General features: G+C 47.4%; 1 protein-coding gene across 1 annotated transcript in view; it reads left to right on the top strand.

Annotated features, from left to right (window-relative positions):
* The window catches only part of YPEL1 (yippee like 1), a 332,894-nt gene that overhangs the window by 255,116 nt on the left and 63,924 nt on the right, over positions 1-13,854 (top strand). The window lies entirely within an intron of this gene.

Raw genomic sequence — 13,854 nt, forward strand, 5'->3', positions numbered from 1 at the left:
GTATCCTTATTAGTTATAACAGTTAGTATACTGTTCATTTTGACTAAGAGCTGTTTTATTTCACATGTCAATACCTTTATATGTATCTGCTGTTACACCAGCTTTTTCGTAGGATTATACTTTTGGGTATATATGTTGAAATATTATTGGCACTACCCACCATTCGCTAGTAGTGCTTATTTGTCATATATTACTGCTTGCGATTCTGACTCAAGCATGTGAATCTATGACAGATACCCCAATACTGGATAAGAAATAAGTTACTTACCTGTAACTGCAGTTATCCAGTATTGGTATCTTTCATAGATTCACATGCAACCCACCCTCCTCCCCGGAAAGGCTCTCCTTACGTTCCATTATTACTATACACACATGTGCTTGAAAATCTGAGGGACTCCGCCTCTCTTGTGGAAGGTTCTAGAAGGTGCTGATTGGTTGTGTTCAAGTTTGGTCCTTTTTTTAAAAAGGAGGTAGCTAGGCTATTAAATGCATGGATGTCTCCATGATAGCCTATGAAGTTCTTTAATTACTGCTTTATGTATATTACCGTGGAACTCCCACTCGACTGGCAATGATTCAAGCATGTGAATCTATGAAACATACCAATACTGGATAACTGCAGTTACAGGAAAGTACTTATTCCTTTCTATACAATTCTGTGTGAACTTGTCCACCGCTAGTGTGCTTGGATCTGGTCTCCAACCTATGTAACATTGCTACTGAGCCATCAATCATGGTGCAAAAATCTACCCCCAAATCTCCTGTAGTCTCAGAAACTAATCTTCCTTAAGTTGCAGTCACTGAAATCTGTCAAATTCCTTGAATTCCAGTCTATCATATTGTGCTCCCCATGAAAGTATTCCTGTGCCAAGTCTGACAATCTCTTTGATCTGCTTCCTCCCAACTTGTTGATAGGTCACTGCAGATATATTGTCCATCTTCAAAAGAACAGGTTGTCCCTTCAACTGTCTCTTGAAAATCTGCCTGGCAAATTATCCCGCCTGCATTTCTAGACCATTTGTGATTACTCGAGTATTGCAACTTTCATAGATTCCTATTGCTTGTATCTTTCCCCTTTGTCGAGATGGGGAGTCCCCGGTAATAAACGATACCATAGAGATAGGTACAAAAGAAGACAAGCATTGGCATAGCCGATAGGTCTTGCCTTTGGGACCTTTATAAGTGCTTAGCCATGCAACAGTTGATGTTGTTGCACCAAGGACATTGAGCTGCATAACTAAATCAAGTAGCGGGTGATAAGCATTTAGAAGTTCTTGCATGTCTTGTGCTTAAAATCAGAGGTAGCACCGACCAGATGTGGGCAGGTCCCCTTGGAGGACAGAGAGGACTCCTAAACTTGGGGGCGCAGCAGGACAGAAAAACCATGAAAGCGCCGTCAATGCAAACGTGATCAACCATATCCTATGTTTACATCTTCGAGGAAGATGCGCATCAGCCTTTTTTGAGAAACATTGTTCTTTATGACGTTTTGTATAAATATGTAAATAAAGGTTTTGAATGTTTCTGTAGCTTACCTATGATGTTGTTCGTCAATTAGGTGATAACACAAGTCCCGACTGAGTGATATGCAAACGTACTTCAAAAATCCGAAAACCTGTGGAATTAAACATCTTAAATAAAAGGTTGGCCAGTAGATGGCAGTATGCATACTAAAACAAAGTCTACATCCTGCCAATGTGTATTTAAAAACAACAAGGAAATACTGGAATAAGCGCCCATGACCACATAGGGTCTGCAGGTCTTTCCAGTAATACAACACTGGCTGCTAGTAACATGCACTCGTATGGAGTACTGGAAAATGCAAAATATCAGTAAAACTTACCTCCAAAAGTGTTTAGCCCGTTACAATGTATGGGGAGCTGTGGAGACATGATCACATTGGGTGTCCATTGACGCTGGCACCTTGATCAGAGACTCAACCTGCAGCTTTTCTCTATACATTCACAACTGCTTTTACAGAACTTCAGAGAGCGCGCAATTACTCGTGGCATCCGGGACACAAGAATGTAGGAGTCAAGCTCAATCGTTTCAATGTATTTTCTGCTTTTACAGAAGCTCAAGAAAAGACTGAAATGTCCCTGTGACAGCAAGTGGCGAGCACAGATGCCGGAGAGACTCTGTGGAGTCAAAGTAAAGCTGTGTGGATGCCTTCTTGTTCAGTGGAGTAAACCGAAAGCGGTATAGCCATTTTAAATGCGATTTCGCTTAACCACCTCTCTTCACTGAAAGAGAATAAGAGCGATTGGAGAGCAATAGCCAGATAAGGAAATGTTAATGTAGGTGCGGAATACCCCTGCATTCCTTCAGCAGCTAGCATCTGTACCAACCCTGTCTCGCTTTAACAATAAGTTTGTTTCAATTTACAAGAAGGAAAGGGCCGAAACAGAATGATCTGCGGGACGGGGTGAAAGGACGTCAACACGAACGGGAAAGCAGCGATTAGGGAGAGGCTGGCCAACAAAACGCAAATCCCTATAGTAAATCACAAGAGAGAGTATAAAGGGAGTGGTGCGCGTGCGGCTGTTGCGCGACGCGAATGTGATCGCGATCAAGTGCGCGGCGAGCGATGCGCTTAATGAGCATGAGGAATGCCATATGACGCCTCTGCTCAAGGGCACGCCCGCGCACATACACTGCAAGCTGTAGCCGGCGGTAGCATTTTTTGAAGCCCTTAAAGTCTCGCCAGACCAGCGCAAGCGCTGGGTCCGGCGAGACCTAAAAAAAGGCCTAGGCCTCATCTCATGTTGTAGCATATCCACCACTTTATGTAAAAAGAGACCAAATGAAATGAACAACCAATCAGAACCGCCTCACCCCATAGAACCTTCCTGAGAGAGCCTCAGATTTTCTACCGCACGTTTTGCAAGGGAGTCTCCACTGAGCTCTGCTTAGTTTTCTTCAACTCTTTGGTATTTCAACTTTTCAAATCTTCATTATGTCGGAGAAAGAAAAGAAAGCTCTGTTCAAGGCTTGCGCTACCTGCTCCAAGAAGAGGCTTTATGTGGAGGACAAACATAAAGACTGTATTTATTTTTTATATCCTGACCACAAGCCTACTGACTGCAAGATCTGCAGGACCTTCTCTATAAAGACCTTGCAGGACCGTGAGGGACGTCTGCTCACCTGGTTACAGAAATTGAAGACACAGAAGGATCCTGTGTTAAGTCACAGTGATGATGGCTCCTCTACGACATCCTTGATCACAAAAAAGAGGTAGGTCCTCCCCTTCAACTTCTTCTGACCCCCCTGCCAAAGCCTTGCAAAAGACCTCTGATAGGTCGTACAGACGTAGTCCCATCAAAGCTCCTCACCGAGATGTAAAGGAGAGGGAAGGACAGGTTACTGAGGTGGTTTTGGGTAAGAAGACGAGCCATGGGTCTTCTGTTACCTCCCCATCCTCTAAGAAACCGAAGATGTTCAAGAAACCAGCTTCTGTTCCACCTGAAGGAAACGCTGAGAAGAAAATTCGTTCGACATCAGCTCCGTCAACGACCGCGTCAAAGATTCAACTGGCGTCGACTTCAGCTCCGTTGACGGGCTCGTCGACGGGAGACGCCACAGACAAAGGTACCCTTGATTATGTCGTCGACGCCTATGATGACTACTTCCACGTCGACGAGGATGTCGACGATGGTGGCGACCACGTCAACAGCTTCCAGCTTCATATTGACAACAGTCTCGGCGACTGTCCCGTCGACGGTGGACCTTTCGTCATCGACGATCCAATCTTCGGCGCCCTTAACCTCGTTGACGACCTTGTCGACGATACAAAATGTATCTATTTCTATAAGGAGACGCCGCATTACCCCGGAAATGACTTCCCCGAGGAAAGTAACACCCCTGCCTCCTGCACTCCTTTTGGAAGAGGAACTTTCTGAGGATCATGACGGTCCTTATGGGGATGCAGATTGTCCATCACAACTGCATGTAAAATATCAGGACTCGGACTCTGAGGACTATTATATGGAGCAACAACAACACCAATATGTGCCGAAATCTAGGTCCCAGGATCAGTATCAGCCGGACATGGTCTGTGTACCATCTTCACTCATTACAGACCTCCAATTCATGCTGTCGGATTATAGGAGACGATTTCTGTCTCAGTTCTCTGGGCAAGAGACGGAACAAATGCATCTAACTCAGCCTCCAGCTCATCCGGCTTCTCCAGTTCCACCTCGGCTCACTCAACCGCAGGTACAGGAGCTATCTGAACCGTGACAGAATGTGGTCACTGGTCAAGACGACTCATCGGATGATGACCAGGGCACTATGTCAATCCCAGTTCTGGACAGGGAATGGGATGATTACATTATTCCGGATCCTGCCTCTCCCAAGTCCTGATCCAGCGGATTCTCCTCAAGCTGATATTGGAGGCTTCCACAATCTAATGGAGAGGGCGTCCAAACGTTTCGATTTACCAATTCCATCGGTACAATCAGAATGTTTTCTCTATGACTTCAAAGAACCTATCTGAAAGAAACACGTTAGTTAGATTCCTCACCTTAGAATATCCCCAGGCGTCAGACTGGATCCGGAAAGATATTTGTAGCAATACCCCTTGCGCGTCGCTAGGCGTCGTCTGCGGCTCCGCGTCAGTCGTCGGCGTCGTGTGCCAGAATGACGTCGTCGGAGTACTTAAACGCCACCCTCGCGCGCTGACGTCAGTTCTTCTTTTTTCCGCGCCAGTAAGCGCCGATCCGGGAAGGGCTTACCCCTAGTCATTTTTTGACTAACTTTTTCGACTCTTTTTGCTCTATTGACTCGACTCTGGTAGGATGCCTGGTTTCAAAGCCTTTGACGCCTGTCATCGCCTGATGTCGGTGACGGATCACCATCGCCGGTGCCTTTATTGCCTGGGGGCTGACCATGACGCGGAGTCGTGCCTCGATTGTCAGGCCTTGACATCGAAAGCTAGGCGGGAGCGGTCCCGTAAGCTTCTCGAGCTTCGGCACTCTGCTCCGCGCCGCTCTCGGTCCAGGAGGAGGTCCAAGGACCGATCGCGGAGCCGCAGCCATCGTCCTCTCTCGTCGGGGTCTTCGGGTAAGTCGAAGCATTCCAAGAAGTCCAAGAGACTACATCGCTCTTCGGACTCCCCTCCCTGTCACGCGACTCGGCCGAGGGTCAGGGTGGTCCCACCCCCGCGGCTCCATCGGAGCCGCAGGAGCCGCGTCCGTCCCCATACCCGCCGGTCCCTGGGATTGACGAGACTCCGGCGGAAGTCACATGCCAATAAGACTTTGGCGACCTGCTTTTCTCTTGCAAGAATCATGAGTAAGATTCTCCCCCAGCTCACACGCGCCCTTTGGTAGTTAGGAGTGTGATCCTGAGCAGATTGGATTATTGTAACTCATTATTGCTGGAATCCCCTCGATTTGTGATTGGGAGATTGCAGAGAGTTGAGAATATGGCAGCCAAACTGGCACTGACGTGCCCCCGTCATTCTTTCTCCACTCAGGCCCGTGCGGAGCTGCACTGGCTTCCCATAGCACAGAGGATTTACTTTAAGTCGCTCAGTGTTGTGTTTAATGCACTGCATGGTCTAGGTCCCATACCATTACAGAGTAAATTCTGCTGGTATGCACCTTCTCGCTGCCTTCGATCCTTCACAGCTCACTGGGTGGAAGTACCTCGGATCAGAAGAGCTACGCTTGGGGGACAAGCTTTTAGTGTCACAGCTGTGAGACTTTGGAATAAACTGCCCCTGGAGCTGCGACAGGTGAAAGGACTTTTAGTCTTTCGTAAACAACTTAAAACCTGGCTTGTCCCTAGAATTTAATATCTTTCTGTCTACATTTTCATAATTGTCTGTGCTTCTCTCTCGTTTAGCGCCAGGATGCTCGTTGAGTTGCAGTGCGCTTTATAATTTTTTTTTACATTACATTACAAGGTAGGTGACTTCTCCTTTCGGTGATAGTGCGCATGGGCATCAACTCCATTGTTAGATTGTTTTTTTCCGCCATTGGGTTCGGACGTGAAGTGCTGCGCCCCGGTTCGACACTGTTTCTCGTGTTCCCCTCGGTGTGCAATCCATTTACCCTCGGCGGTATTGTTATTCGATCGCGTTTCCCATTCTCCGCGTATCATATCGGTTTCAGAAAACTCTATTGATCAGAAACTTCGTGGAAGGCAGTTTGGCCTAGCCGCGTCGGGCCAGGTCGCAGTCGATTCAACAAACCGTGACTTGCCTCCCCTTCGCCCCAATCATTCCACGCCTGTCGGGGGACGTCTCTCTCAATTCATCCCAATCTGGTATACTATAACTTCAGATAGATGTGTCCTAGGTATTATCCAATCCGGTCATTGCCTAGAGCTTACCAACAATCGCCCAAACATTACTCCACGTTCACACAAAATGTCACCAGAGCATCTACACCTCCTCAAACAGGAGGTTCACCTTCTTCTGTAAAAGGGAGCTATAGAGCCCGTACCTTTACAATGTCAAGGATCCGGGGTGTACTCCCTATACTTTCTGCTACCCAAAAAGGACCGCTCTCTCAGGCCCATACTGGACCTCAGAGTTTATTCAGTATATTCACTCAGATCACTTTCACATGGTGACACTTCAACAAGTGCTCCCACTCCTACAGCAAGGCGACTTTATCTACTCTAGACTTAAAGGACCCATACTTCCATATTCCAATTCATCCTGCTTGTCGCAAATATATCAGGTTTGTGGTAGCGGGACAACACTACCAGTTCAAAGTGCTTCCATTCAGAGTCACCAGTGCCCCCAGAGTATTCACCAAATGCCTGGAAGTAGTCGCTGCTCACCTGCGAAGACCACAAATTCATGTCTTCCATTACTTGGACGATTGGCTCATGAAAGTCAGTTCTTACCCAAAGTGTCTCCAGCACACTCAAATAACAGTACAGTTACTGCACGATCTGGGCTGTCCCACTGCAGCCAGAATCTGCAATATTCAGGCTCTAATCTCAGTTTCAACCCAACCAGTCACTGCCAGCTCGAATATGTATGCAGTTACTAGGAATGATGGCGTCTTGCATCATGATAGTTTCCTATGCAAGACTTCAAATGCGTCCCCTTCAAGAATGCTTAGCACGTCAGTGGAATCAGTCTCCGGGTCAATTATCAGATCTAGTGTTGGTAGACTGCCGCACCCATCGCTTTCTGCAGTGGTGGAATCCACAAAAATTATACAAAGGGCAGCCCTTCATTCACCCAGTTCCACAGACAGTGCTAACAGCAGACTCATCGCTCACTGGTTTGGGAGCTCATCTCCAGACTCGCATGATGTGAAAAAGTGCCCTCTTTCTGCATGGTTGCCCCCACTTTTTGCTGAACTGCTGATGTGCTTTGATTGAGTGTGCCCTGGGCTCCTGCTAATCAGGTATCCAGGGCCTATGTTCTTTCCCTATAACCGCATTGATATCCAACCCCAATTTGGCATTTCTGGCCACAGGTCTGTCCCTGGTAAATGGTACCACAGGTACCCAGGGCACTGTGACCAGTGAAGGTCTCTAAGGGCTGCAACCCTTATTGTGCCTCCCTTAGAGGTCCTGTACCTTTACACTCACACACTGCCTTTGGAGGCTGCGTGTTTTGGTACAAAACAAAGTTAAGAGTCGTAATGGCACACATCCCTGTGTACCTTGCCTACAACCCACTGCCCTGGCATAGATCAGTCACCCCTCTAGCTGGGTGCACTATACCAGTGATGAGGATACAGGTGAATGAGCCCTGTACCACTACAGTGTCCAAGTCCATTCTTAGACATTGTAAGAGCAGTGCTGCCATTAAGAGTATATGGTGCTGGGAGTTTGTCATTACGAACTCCACAGCACCATAATGGGTACACTGAAAACTGAAGTTTATCAAACTTCTCGGCACATTAGATCCACACTTATGCCAGTGTGGGATTTAATAAAAAATGCACACAGAGGGAAACTTAGAGATGCCACCTGAAAAACGACCTACCACTAGTGTCCAGGCTGAGTGGCTGCTTTCAGCTGCCACCACCAGACAAGTTTCTGGACCCCTGAATCAAGAGCCTGCTGCTCTCGGGGGTGTGAAACATTGCACATCCTGGGACGAGGTGCCAAGCCTCCACCCCCGCCCCCAGGATGGGCAGGGTCCACGAAGGGGAAGCTTCATAGGCTTGCCACCTTTGTGAGCTTCCCCAGGCCACTTGCTTTCAGCAACTGGTCCCTACTGGTTCTGACCCCCACTTTGGGCAGGAGAACTGGCGGGGAAAAACAAGGAAGAGAGGTGTGCCCACCACTGGCAACTCCATCCCTCAGGTGGGGGAGGCAAGGTAAAGCACAACTCTCAGTACCCACCATCTTGCAGATGGGGGGGGGGGGGGGGGAGAGTCAGCCAACCAGGGAAAGGCTTATGCCCCCCTCCCACTGGAAAGTAGCATAATAGGGGGTGTACCCACCCCAGGGAAGGGACCGATTGGTCCCAACCTTTTACCTACCTGTAACGCCCCTAAATCTAGTATTTAGGGGCACCTCTGAAGCTTTCTTCCTCGGACCATAAGAAACTACAAGAAAAGAAGGACCGAACAGCCGTGCCGAAGCTAACAAGAGGAAGACACCCACTGACTTGGTCCCAGCCCTACCGGCCTGTCTCCACCTCGAACCTGCTCCTGCGAAATCCTGGTGTGTCCAGCAACCTCAAACCCCGGAGGACCTGCCTACCTTCAACCACATAGACTGTCTCCTTTGTTAATCTCCAAACTCTGGCTCCGTCCGGACACCGCAAATCCGCACCACTCTGCACCCACTGGCCACAGCCCAAGCTTGAGTTGGCAAACACCACGAGGAGGTCCCCCAGCCCCCCCCCCCCCCTCCCTGTGATCCTGATATGCCTCAAACCTCCAGCCGATGCCTGCAGCCTAAATCTGGAAGGTCCCCCCAACCACTACCAGGATCTGGTAAGAAGTTCCGACCCTAAAAGGCACCCCTGCACCCAACTCCCCACGGTCTTGGGTGGCCAAACTGACGGTGCCTAACCAACCCCCAACATCCCAACTTACCTCCTTGAAGTGGTGGTCGCACCCAGAAGGCCTTCGTCCCCAAGCCTACAGTACGGAGGTTCCCCATTGAAAACAGGGCACCCAACGTCGAAACTGCACCTGGCCGCCCTAGTGCCGCTGAGGGTGCACCTTTGGTGCTACTTTGTTTCCCCATTTGCCTTGAGCGGAAGTGTAGGAGATTTGCTCCCAGAACCAAGTGGCCTGCTCTTCAGCAGCCACCAACTGGAGGCCCCTTATCCCACATTGGATAACATTGGGTCTCAGCACTCGGCCGCGCTAGTGCCGCTGAGGGTGTAACAAGAGTGCATCACTGACCCCCTGAGTCGAACCCCAGAACCTCAACTCCCACTACCGAATCCTTACCCTAAAACCAATAACACTATTTTCCTCCATGGGATAACATTAACTGTTTTTCTTGGAAAGTGTGGAGTTTGAAAACCTAAAGAAATTCTTTAAAATTACACTAACTAACAAAAACTATTTTACTTACTGGTTTACAGGAAATGTTCCTATGTAGTATCCAGGCATACTACACTGTGTAAGAAAAGCAATCTCAAAAGTAACTTACCTGTAATCTTACTGAAAAATCCTATACAGAGTATATGTACTGTATTTACAAAGCATTGCACTTCTCAGAAACAATACTGTAAGTCAAAACAAAGTGCATTTACAATTCCAATCCAAACTGTATTAAAACTGTATTTTTACTGCAAAGTATTTAACACTTACCTGTGCCAGGCTTGCTTGGTTCTAGAAAATAAAATGACTAAAAGAATATTTTTATACAAAAAAATATTTTTCTGAAGTTCAGTCTTTGAGTGTGTGAATTCATTTGCTGACTGAGTGTGTACAACAGATGCTTAACACTGCCCTCTGATAAAGCCTTACTGCTCGACCACACTACCACAAATAGTGAGGTGCTATCTACTTTTACTTTGGGACCTTTGGGGTTCCACTGGACTCTGTTCACACTATACTTCACTTTGGTATAGTATATACAGAGCCAGCTTCTTACAATACTTATCCATATTGAATGTATCTTCTCTGATTTCCATCTCATCTGATGGTATTTCATCACTTGCAGTGCTAGACTGTCATTTACGTGTGCCTCTTCGGACACCCACTCTCTCTGAGCCGCTTAGGACTCCCTTCTTATTGGAAGAAACTTCCTTATGTTTTCTTTTTTTAAATACATTTGCCCCCCAGAACCTCTATATACTTTTTCCTCATCCGGAATTAAAAAATATTCCTCCTCTTTAATACATTATTTTTCATTTTTCTTCATTATCCCTTGTTTTGTTGTCTCCTAAACTGCACCTTTCAGTTACTCCAGTATTGGAACTTTCATAGATTCCCATGCTTGTATCATTCCCTGTCGTCAGAATGGCAGTTCCCGGTATTCAGAAAAAAGCAATAGAAACATCACTAAAACAGAACTCGGGCCTAGGGCCATTCTTGTTTTGCATCCTATCTACCTCTTTTTGTAAAAGAGACCAAAAAAAATGAACAACCAACCAGATTAGCCTCACCCCTTGGAACCCTCCTGAGAGAAGCTCAGAACCTCACATTTTTCTACCGCGCGTTGTGCCAGGGAGTCTCCACTGAGCTCTGCTCAGTTTTGTTCTTAGAACTTGGTTCTACAGTTTTTTCAACAGTTTTTTTTCCTTCAAATTCTTCAGGATGTCCGATAAAGGGAAGAAGGCCCTCTTTAGAGCTTGTGCTACCTGTGCAAAAAAGAGGTTGTATATTGAAGACAAACACAAGGACTGTATTTACTGTCTGTACCCGGACCACAAGGCTGCGGACTGTAAAATTTGCCGCATTTTTTCGACCAGGACTTTACGTGATCGTGAAGGGCGTCTTTTGACCTGGCTCCAGAGACTGAAATCAAGAAAAGAGACTGTCCAGTGACAGTGAGGATTCATCTTCTGTGACTTCATCTAGAAGGTCTGTGAAAAGGGGAAGGACTTCTTCACCTTCTGAAAATCTCCCTGGTGAAAAGCCCTGAAAAAGACCTCTGATAGATCTAAGGAGCTTAGTCCTGTTGAATCTCCTCACTGAGGTGCAAAGGAGAGGGAAGGACTATCAAAAGAAATGAGTCTTCAGAAGAAATCCAGTTCTGTTCCTCCAAAGTCACCCCCTTCAGCTACAAAAACCTTCAGAAAGCCATCATCATCATCGTCTTCTGAGGTAAAGTCTTCAAAGAAGTCTCTCCCGTCGACGACGCTGTCTACGATTCCGTCGACGAAAGTTTCAAAGGTAAAGTCTTCAGTTCTCAGCTCGTCGACTGTGGTTTCCTCGTCGCTGGTTCTGGCACAGGGCTCTGTGTCGACGAGATCTGTATCGTCGACGATGGTTTCAACGGGGATGGCGGCGACACCAACGACGATGGCATCGATGACGACGACGGCGAAGATAGTGATTTCTTCATTTCGGTCCCGTCGACAATGTCGCCGACTGCGGAAAAAATGTCAATCCTGCTTAAACGGCAGATTACACCAGAGATGACTTCACCAAGGAGGGTGACTTCGTTACCACCTGCTCTTCTCCTAGAAGAAGAGGATTCGGACGAGGAGGAAAGACCTTTTGGCTATGCGAATAGCCCTGCTCAGCTTCACGTTAAATGCCAAGACACTGATTCTGAAGGTTAGTATGACAGTTATCAGTATGGTACTCCTTCTCAATTTCAACCAGACTATCATCAGGAGATGGTTCAAATGCCCTCTTCCTTTTTATCGTATTTACAAGCCATGCTAGTGGATTACTGGCGGAGATTTGCGACACAGCCTCTTATAGCAGTAGGACTGCCGAGTAATACTATCCCTCCAGCTCGTCCTGTGACCACGCAAGTACCACAGCCTCAACCAATGGTGGAGGCGCGAGATGTGCCACTGGTTGTGCCTGCCGCCGAAGATGACACCTCTGACGACGACCAAGGGAATGTTACAATTCCAGATCCAGATGTAGAGTGGGATGACTATATCATTCCAGATCCAGCTTCCCCGGCTCCGATGCCTGTTTATTCCCCCCCCCCCCCCCCCTCTGTAGATATAGGGGGTTTCCATAATTTAATGGAGAGAGCCACTAAGAGATTTGCACTACCCTACCCATGGCTAAGGTGGAATCGGACTGTTTCCTTTATGACTTTAAAGAGCCTTATAGTAGGAAATCGATCAGGTCAATTCCAATTGTGGACCATGTTTGGGAGGAAGGCTTAAAGGTTATGCAAAATCCAGCCACGGTGATTCCAGTTCTACCTCGTCTGGAGAAAAAGTATAAGGCTCCGGAGGGAAGCCTGGCCTGTTTGACCAGCCAACCTAAGCCAGACTCTGTAATCTCACAAGCCGCACAGAGGAAATCTAGGAATCCTTCGGCTCCTCTTACCACTCCTTCAGATAAGGAGGGCAGGTGGCTGGATAATGTAGGCAAAAGATTTTCGTCCATGTCCAGTCTGCTAGTCAGAGCTGCTATTTATTTGGCTATTCTTGGATGATATGGTCACCAGATGTGGTGCGACCTTTCCCCTTATCTAGAGCAGCTGCCAGAAGAGGCAAAGACAGAGACTAAAAGGATTCTTCAGGAGGGAGAATTAACATCAGCAGAAATCATTGCTTGTGCTATGGACATTGCAACAACGGCTTTTCGATCCTTAGCTAGAGCGGCAGTTCTGCGGCGACAGGGCTGGTTACGGGCTACTTGGTTCCACCCAGAAGTCCAGAACAAGATCTTGGATATGGTGTTGATGGGGAAGCGTTGTTCGGAAAACATATTGATGATGCGCTTCAAGATATCAAAAAAGATACGGAAACCGCAAAATCCTTGGGAACTCTGCAGTACCGCAAGTGCCCGTTCCGAGGAATGAGAGTAAGAGGTAACTCAACATATAGAGGAGGTTATCAACAACAGCGTTACGCGTCCTATGGTTCCCAATCGCAGCCTTACAGGCCTAACTACAGTCAGCGGCAGAACCAATCGTCTTCGTCTTTCTCTCGGTCGAACAACAGAGGACGACAAGGTCGCCAGGGCCGAGACAACACCAAGCGTCAATAGCTGCTCGCTGGCTCTGGTTACTGCCCCCTCTCCTCCTGTGTCATCAGTGGGAGGCAGAGTTTCACATTTTCTTCAGAACTGGCAACAAATAACATCAGACCGTTGGGTATTAAACATCATTCGTTACGGCCATACCCTGAAGTTTGTCCAACCACCACCATCCAAGCCCCCTCGCGCCACGGTATCGAAACATCTCAGTCTGCTACAGTTAGACGTCCATCAAATGCTCCTCAAAGGAGCTATAGAACCAGTTCATGTCTCTCAAAGGGGAAAGGGGTTTTACTCCCGGTTCTTCCTGATCCAGAAAACGTTAGAAATGTGGCACCCTATACTAGATCTGAGGGAGCTCAACACCCATCTCATCAAACAATCCTTTCGGATGGTTTCTCTTCAAGACCTCCTTCGATTTCTCAACTCAGGGGATTTCATGGCCACTCTGGATCTAGAGGACGCCTATTTTCATGTACCCATCCACCCAGCTCACAGGAAATATCTTCGCTTTACAGTAGCCAAGAGCCATTTCTAATTCAAGGTTCTTCCCTTTGGTCTGCGTACAGCTCCAAGGATCTTCATGAAGGTGTTCGCTCCGGTAGCAGCTTTTCTGCAAAGACAAAAATTGCAGGTCTTCCCTTACCTGGACGACTGGTTGATAAAAGCTCCTACCAAGCAGGCAGCAGAAGAATCAATTGGAACATGTTTGTGTGTTTGCCAATCACGGACTAACGCTCAACGAGCGGAAGTCTTCCGTCAAGGACAGACCGGTTTCTAGGGATACATTCTGGAC

Source organism: Triturus cristatus, chromosome 11, assembly GCF_964204655.1.
Source record: "Triturus cristatus chromosome 11, aTriCri1.1, whole genome shotgun sequence".
In the NCBI taxonomy this organism is placed as follows: Eukaryota; Metazoa; Chordata; class Amphibia; order Caudata; family Salamandridae; genus Triturus; species Triturus cristatus.